Genomic DNA, 10,000 nt, shown 5'->3' on the forward strand with positions numbered 1-10,000 from the left:
TCCACGTTATATAGCTGCTAATGAAAGCTGCTATAGCTGCTTTCCTTAGCAGCTATATAACGTGGAGTGTTAGCAGCTTTCATTAGCAGCTATATAACGTGGAGTGAAAGAGCAACAATAAATTTATGAATCGAAACCGAATCAATGTCCAGAATAGCAAGTGAAATTACATGTTATATAGCTGCTAATGTTCTGATTATTTAATATTATTCTGATTATTTTAGTATTGTTCTGATAATCCATCCCACCGAAGTATGTAACTATCTTACGCTGCGACCATTTCAACTTTTCATATTTCTTTCAATATATAACAGATTTTACGGCTAAAAAGATTAACTTTATGACGTGTATAAAAATATAATCAATACTTATTGGAACGAGTAGAAAATTTTAAACGAATTGACAGAAACGGTAAGGCGAAAAGAATACATTTTACAGCTTTTTAGATGTCTCCTTCAACATTCTGAGTTCAGATCCCACCCACACTGTATTTTATGATTTATTTCTGTTGCGCCAATAAAAGAATATATATTCTAAGTACGCAGGAGAAGAATACATCTTAATCGATTAAACACATCTTCCAACGAAAATTGTGGCCTCGAGCAAGAGTACAAACAAAAAAATCAATATCTTTAAGAAGTTTGGTTCTGCGCATGTGTAGAAAATTTCTTGGTCAATATTTATTCTTCACTTTTAAATTTGATTACTTTTCTTCGTGTATATTTTGTTTGCTTTTTTGCTTGTTTGTTTTGTGTGTGTGTTTGTATTGTTTTTTTTTCCCCGACGCAATCACATTTTTGTAGATGTTAATAAATAAGAAATAAATTAGGAGATTCACGCACTACACCAACTTCACATCAACACCGCACTGACACACAAATATATATATATATGTATTCATATGTATGTGTGTGTGTACACGTATATATTCATATATTACATACATACATATATACACCGATATATATATATATATATATATAATATATATATATATATATATATATATACATACATACATACATATATATACACAGATAGATAGATCGATAGATAGATAGATAGATAGATAGATAGATGATAGATAGATAGATAGTTATTATTCTGATAGAAAAATATTGTTTAGAGTGACTTCGAAGTTTCGACCAGCAAAGCCATCGTCAGATGTTGGCTTAGCTGGCCGAAACTTAGAAGTTCATGTCAACAACATACATGTATAAGAATAATAAATTTGTACTCTACAAACGTATAGAGTAACCCATCACATTAATGTGAAATTATTTTTAATAAGTACCAGTTACGCACTGAGGTCGATGTAAGTGTCTTACCCTGCCCCTAGAATTGCTGGCGTTGCGCCGAAATTTGAAATGAATTATAACTAAAACATAAAAGCAAACTTTAATATAGGTATATAGGTATATAGATGTCTCTCATCTTTTACTTCTTTCAGACATGAAAGATTGCGACCTTCCTGGGGTACCACCTTGAAGAATTTTAGTCGAATCGACCCCAGTACTTATTTCGTTTTGAGCTTGGTTGTTATTCTGTGGGTTTCTTTAGCCGAACTGCTAAGTTACGAAGATGAAAACACATCAACACCGATTACCAAGCGGCAGACAAACACATACACAATAGCACACACGAGCCTCCTTCAGTTTTCTTCTATTAAATTCATTCATAGCGCTTTGGTCGACCAGACACTTGCCCAAGATGTCACGTAGTAGGACTGAAACCGGAACCATGAGTTTGGGAAACAAACTTCTTACCACACAGCCACGCGTGCACCTATACTCTAAAATAGATAGATAGATAGATAGATAGATAGATAGATAGATAGATAGAGAGAGAGAGAGAGAGAGAGAGAGGAGAGAGAGAGAGAGATAGATAGATAGATAGATAGATAGATAGATAGATAGATAGATAGATAGATAGATAGATAGATAGATAAAGAGAGAGAAGGCAAAAGACAGATAGACACAGACCTACGTCTTTCGTTTCCAATTTAATCGACAAAATTGTATCAAAGGGATTGTTTATCTTGTTCGGAAGAACTAAACATAAAATTGTCCTTGGGGAGATAGTGTAATTAATGAAAGTGATAAGTAGTAGTAGTAGTAGTAGTAGTAGTAGTAGTAGTAGTAGTTAGTAGTAGTAGTAGTAGTAGTAGTAGTAGTAGTAGTAGTAGTAAAAAGGCTGTCAGCGAGGAAGCATTTAAATTTATTATATTACTCTTATGTAAAATGAAGATTTATAATCACATATATGTCCATCAATAACCAATACAATAAAATGTTTTATTTTACAAGCATAAAAGTTCAGGAAGTTATTATTCGAAATGTCTGGCTGAAGGACTCGTGTTATTCGTTGAAAGTAAGGTAGAGTGAAAAATAACGTTTAACTATTACAAACTTGCATTTGGGTGACGACAGAGTGTCCTCTTGTTGCAACATGTGCCATCACATCAAGCATACGCTACAGTCATCCACAGTCTTCTAAATTATCCTTAAATTGAGACAGTTACACACAATAAAGAAATAGTTTCGCACTACTTCATTAAGGTACAATTACAATATTTAGTCGTACAAGTGGTAGGCTTGCATTCACTATTTATAGCCCTCGCGTATTTATAGCATCGCTGCAAGATTAGGCTTTCAAATTTTGAGGATCTTTTCAGTATGGCGCACAAATCTTTTAGTTAATTTTTTTTAAGTAAATAGTTTGAAACTTTGTGTACTGGTGGAATTTCTCACCCAGAACACGATTTACTTTGAACATTTTTGACAAAATTTCGTACATTAGAAGTTATTTCTTGTTAAAGTCGTCGTAATTGGGTAATTTTAGCCAATCAATGCCGTGTATTCAGTTGAAGAAAGATACTACTGTTTGCGATAGTAATCGAAGAAGAACAACTTCCAGGTCATCTCTACTAAATGTCATCACTCTGTTCTATTCGAATGTCAAGCGAAGACGATGACACCTTTATCTCTTCTTCCTTTCTAGTCAGAACCCTGCATTCCTTACTCTTTCCCTCCCTATTAGCGTGCCTGGAAGAAAACAAAGCATATTTGTTTTGTTTTACCTTCATATTTTGATAATGTTATTTTTAATCTAATAAAGACTTTTATTTTGACGAAATGTACTTGTTGTTGTGAGATAAAATCATAACAATAACAATCTGTCTCATAATTGTAAAATAAGGCATTTTGAAACTACATACACGTCAACAACAAAAAAAGCTAGCTGCGGGCTCGTAGCTCTATAGGGCTTTTAAACACTGGTGCGCTTTATGTGTGGATAAAACACCGATGTCGGGCGAATGTATAAATATATGTAAATAACTACCAGAAACACCCGGCGTTGTCAGGGTTAAAGGCCTCTACATTGCCGTTCAATCTGAAAGAAATATGTAATCATATCACGCCACAACCGTTTAATTAAATAGGGATGGAGAAAGATACATAGGACAATGTACTTCCCGATATCCAAAAAGATGAGATGGTCGCAGACGGAACATCTTTGTTGCACCATGGCTGACCTGGGGGCTAAACAACAGGCAAACCGGATTCTAAGCTTAAATGAGGGAGTTGTTTTCTTTTATAAGATAATGTATGTACAATAATAGCCGGTATGGACGTTGACAGGTTAGATGATTGGTTGGTTGGTTGGTTGGTTGGTTGGTTGGTTGGTTGGTTGGTTGGTTGGTTGGTTGTTGGTTGGTTGGTTGGTTGGTTGTTGGTTGGTTGGTTGGTTGACTGGTTGGTTGGTTGGTTGGTCGGCTAGCTGTTTGGTTGATTGACTGGTTTATTGATTTTTCCAGTCACTCTTTACATCGTATAAAGAGAAGAAAGGGAGAGAGAGAGAGAGAGAGAGAGCAGAATAGAGGTATAGAGAGTTAACATAGGAGGTGCAGGGTGAGTGTTATATAACTTTCTGAAAAATACACATTTTTTAATGAAATTTTCCAGAGATAGGTTTTTGATGAAGTAGATTGCGACAAGATTGATAAAGTTTAGGAAAAATAATAACATATTTATTGCAAATATAGAAATGAGAAAATTGTTTTATTAAATTCATTTTAAGATAAAACAGAATATTTTTTCTTTTGAAAATTAGTATTCATTGCATCATTTTGTAGAAGCAACAAAAGATTTCATAAAAACTAAAGTACAATTATTGTATGTACGACATATTTCCTGGTATTAACCTTGGTGACAAAAGTATACTTCCAAAGTTACCTGTCTGTCAAATGATGGGTAATACTCTAGTTATACATATTTGAAAAGTTATTTTCTTAAGCAGTTATGTATGTAGTGTCATTAATCCAAGGAAGATCACCCATAACTGGCTGTTGTAATAGTAATAATTGTTGTTGTTGTTGTTGCTGCTGCTGCCGCTGCTACTGCTGCTGCTACTGTTGTTTTCTAATCTCAAGTCGTCCCTATTCGAGCAGACCCATAGCGAAATGCTTTTCAGCTATGAGCTATAACTTATACCATCACTTTTGGTGGGGAGGAGAATTATTTCTTTGTTTCTAGTTTATTTTTCAGACATTGTCGTACCATACACCATATCCTCTCATGTATAGAGTGTGATTCTGAAGTAGATTTGGCTGCTATATCTAATAAGTTATGCTACTATATAGAAACAGAGTGTTTTCTTTGAGTGGTTTCTGAAAATGGAGCCAGGTCTGCTAGTGGACTATTATCAACAACCGGTATCAATAACGACATTGTTTCGCTAATTCTTCAGAAAATACATGTAGTATGTGTTTTCTATGTATGTATGTATGTATGTATGTATGTATGGATGGATGGATGGATGGATGGATGGATGTGGGTATGTATGTGACTGTGTGTCTATGTTAGATATCTGTATTAAGTAATTCTAATATCAATTTTTCTCTGGTAGACATGTACATATATATATATATATATATATATACTAGCATTAAAGACCCGTCGTTGCCGGGTCATAGTGCTAGTGCATGTATATATGTGTATATATATGTGCACATATTACATGTACATCTATATATATTCATCTACACATAAAATACAAAATACAAAGTTATATCTTGATATCGCTAGTGATAACAATACTCAAAATATATAACAGACTGGAATTGTTAGCCCGTCTCTTGTAATTTCGATCAATTGTATCTTGTCCTCCCTCTTGTATAGAAGTGTGGCTACAATCCAGCCTACCTCTACTTCTGGGGGGGAGGGCATTTTTAATTTTTTCCCGGGACGTCCTACGTCCCAGATATAGAGGTAACAATAAAATATTTCCACTTTGCAAGTTCGAGTCGAGTACTCCCTTGCACGCTCCGTTGACTCGAACCTTGCTTCTATTGTGGCGAATTTACCGCCTCTGATTAGATAACTTTCATAGTCGCACCAAGGCACTTTTCGAAGGTGCTTTTCTCCATGTGTTCAAATCTTCCTTTTTCTCTACATTGTATACTTTATAGACAATAGTCTTTTCTTTAATTTAATTTTTTATTATCCATCTGGACTATTCCATTTCTGCACGCTAATTTTATTTTTAATTTATTCCCATTCATGTGAAACCACTTATTCAAGTTCAAGTCATTGATGCAATTTTATACCAATTGCTATTTTTACTTTTTTTTATGTTGCGATTTTAATTATTACTTACTACATATAATTCAATTGTTATTATTATTTTATTGTTAAAGTGAAAGTATCTGACATAAAATAGAGAAATGTTTTTGTTTCACTTTTAACACGTAATACTGAAATAGTGGAGAAGATATGATATTGCTATGGGCTCGCTCTAGGCAAGAAGTTGAACATTTTTTTGCCCATGAAACTACATGGACCCTAAGTAAGGCATGTGTAAAATTTGAATGAAATTGGTTGTGTAGTTCTCAAGTTTTAGGGAAACACACAGACAGACATTCTCAGTTTTATATATATAAAGATATATATATATATAATATCGCTTATGCAACAGCATTTGAATAAGACTGAAATATATTAAACATTATCTGATTCATTAGTTTAGGAATTTACTTGTTTCAGTCTTTGCATTGCAGCCATACTGGAGCACAATCTTGAAGAGTTTAATCGAACAACTCGACCATTGTACTTACATGTTTGGTAACTCCTTGATCCCATATTATTTGTCGAACTGCTAAGTTATGGAGGTACAATTTGTCAAGCAAAATACACACACACACACACATATATATATACACGTATATATATATATATATATATACAAAATAAGAAAATGGAGAAATACATCCAAATCAAATATCAACTACCAGATGATACCCAATCACATACTTTATTAAGCCACCACATAAGAAACTTTAAGGTCAAACATAATAGTATATGACAAAACAGTGTACATATATATATATATAATATATATATATATATATATAATATATATATATATAATATATATATATATATATATATATACATATACATATATATGCATACAAGTATTATGTATATCTATGTAAGTATAACTATTACAAGAAAAAGCTTGACACTGATAGTGTGATGAAGTCGAGCAAACCGAAACTCCGAAGCCATTCTAAGCTCGTAAAAATCTATAAATACTCTACTACTGTAGAGTATCGGGTAATCGTTTAGTTTAATATCAAATTGTTTTTTTTTAAGTCGCATGTATGGCTATGTGATAAGATTCTTACTTCCCAACCACATGGTTCGGGGTTCAGTCCCACTGGTCGTAACACTGGACAAGTGTCTTCTACTGCAGCCTCAGGCCGACCAAATCCTTGTGAGTGAATTTGGTAGAAACTGAAAGCGACCCGTCGCGTGTATTTGTGTGTGTGTGCCTTTGTGTTTGTGTTTATTCCCCGCTACTTCCGCTTGACAACCGGTGTTTGTGTGTTTACGTCCCCATAACTTAGCGGCTTGGCAAAAGAGAATGATAGAATAAGTACCGGACTTTTAAAAAAATAAGAACTAGAGTCGATACATTCGACTAAAATTTCTTCAAGGCGGTGCCGCAATATGGCCGCAGTCTAATGACTGAAACAAGTGAAAGATAAAAGAAACCAACAATAATATATAGCGAGATAAATAAGTACGTACGCATGTGTGTATTTTTACGTGTGTGTATATATGCATATACATATATACATATATATACATATATAAATATATATACATATATATATGCATATACATATATATACGTTTAAATAAATATATATATACATATTTTTATACATATATGTATATATATATATGCATATACATACATATATATACGTCTATATAAATATATATATACATATGTTTATATATATATATAATATATTATATATATATATATATATATACATATACATACATACATGTGGAGGCGCAATGGTCCAGTGGTTAGGGCAGACGGCTAGCTGGGTGGATTCTCCGAACTTTCAGAACAAGAGAGAAGTAGACACTGATGATATTTTGGAAGACATTGGTCCTCAGCCACTAGGACTACTGCTTCCAACTATGATCACCACACCGTGTAAAGTTAACCGCAGAACTCGAAGCAATCCAACGAAGCTACACTAAGAACATTGCCTCAATGCAATATATCAGCTACTGGGGAAAGACTGAAAGTATTAAAACCCTTCTCCCTGGAGCGAAGGCGGGAGAGATATGTAGTGATATACATCTGGAAAATCCTGGAGGGGCTTGTCCAAAAATTTCGGCATTGAAAGCTACCCCCAACAGCAGAACGGGGCGCCACTGCATGGTGCCAAAGATCTCAACATCACCATCAAAATACAGGACCAGATACTGCAACAGCTTGGATTTCAGGGGACCACAGCTCTTCAATATCCTTCCTAAATGCCTGAGAGACCAGCATGGTGTGGATGTGGGTTTCTTTAAAACTAAACTCGATCTCTTCTTGTCAGGGGTTCCAGATGAACCTACCTCTCGGCAGGAAATTCAGATGCGGCAGCGGCGTCGAATTACTTTCTTGACCAAATGCCACGTATCAGAAGTGGTTTCACATACTAGAGTAGCACAGTCAAAGGTGGTGCCCCGGCACGGCCGCAGCTTTCGGGCTGAAACATTTTAAAGGATATTTTTAAGGATTGATATACATGTGTATGTATGTATATATGTATATATATATATATATATATATATATATATATATATTATATTATATATATATATATATATATATATATATTATATATATATATATATATATATATATACGTACATACACATATATTTGTGTGTATATATATAAATATATAAATATATTTATTCATATATATATACATATATATATACTTATATATATATACATATATTTACATATATTTATACATACATATATATATACATATATATTATACGTATATATATATATATAATATATATATATATACACATACATAAGTAGATACACTTATATTTGTGTGTGTATAACTGAATTATTGTGTGTGTGTTAGTGTGTGTATCTGTGTGTGTGTGTGTGTGTCTGTGTGTGCGTGTGCATACGGGTGCACGAGCGTTTGTGTGTGTGTGTGTTCAAAAGAAAATTCATTCCTACGTTACTTCTTCCTAACGACGCCAGCCTGTCTGCTCTTCTTCCCTTTGGTAGGCTGCTATTTCTCACTATTAAAACGTTATCAAACAAGCATGGAAAGATAGCAAGTCACACGATCTAGTAATGCAGAATTTCTCCATTACAGATAGTTCCCCTAGGGACATACATATATTCTTATATTACGAACAGCATCGTAACATATCTATAATAACCAAGTGGTAGTGAACCCGTTTCTATGATCCATCGGATCATGGGGTCAACTCTGAAAGCCTTCGTGTGCTTATTCATATATTCATATTATATATATATATTTGAACATAGATATACTTATATTTGTCTGCGCGTGTACATATATATATATATATATATATATATAAAGAATGAGAGAGAGAGAGAGGGAGAGAGAGAGAAATAGATAGATAGATAGATAGATAGATAGATAGATAGATAGATAGATAGATAGATAGATAGATAGATAGAGATATCTATTGAGAGAGAAAGAGATATGTATACACATATGTATATGTATGTATAGAGTAGGTGTATATATATATATATATCAGCTTATGCATGTGTGTGTGTGTGTGTGTGTGTGTGCCTCAGTATGTCTGCGTGTCCATCATTGTAGATGTGTCTAGTTGCATGTGCTTGGAGTATATACATGATCGTGTTTATGCTTGCAGAAAACTGTCATAGTTATAAAGAACGATTTACCGTATTTTTCCAGTTACTTGCATTCCGAGTTCAAATCTTGGGCATGTCAGTTTTGCCTATTGTGTTTCCTTGATCGAAGAATTTATGTGTCAAAATAACCAAGTGCTCTCTCTCTCTCTCTCTCTCTCTCTCTCTCTCTCTCTCTCTCTCTCCCTTTCTCTCTCTCTCTCTCTTTCTCTCTCTCTCTCTCCCTCCATTTCTCACTCTCTCTTTCTGTGACTCTTCTACGTTGCTGAATATACGACTCCGAAATGCCCATAGCACGAAAGTAAAAGCGTGAATACAACAGGAGGGACTATCATCGATACGCTGCCAAATTACCAAAATAAACTTGTTTGAAAAACAACATTACTATTGACATCCTTTCTACATGTCCTTTTAATTCACATTTTTGACAAGTTACAGAAACAATACACATACAGGTGATAGAATTCGAACCTATCCACCCACTTACATAAGTAACCTCACTGCTTCAACAACAACGTAACTAAATTGACAATAAATTCGAAATAACATTTAAAAAATGGTTAAATGACACAACACTGACGCAAATTAATACATTATAAAACTTTAGAATATTATAAATCAAAATTATTATATTTAAACATTATAAGTTCAACAAAGGCGGCACACCAGTAGAATCGTTAGCACACCGAGTAAAATGCTTAGCAGCATTTCATCCATTTTCGTGTTTTAAGTTCAAATTAAACTGATGTCGACCTTG

Source organism: Octopus sinensis, linkage group LG9 (assembly GCF_006345805.1).
Source record: "Octopus sinensis linkage group LG9, ASM634580v1, whole genome shotgun sequence".
In the NCBI taxonomy this organism is placed as follows: domain Eukaryota; kingdom Metazoa; phylum Mollusca; class Cephalopoda; order Octopoda; family Octopodidae; genus Octopus; species Octopus sinensis.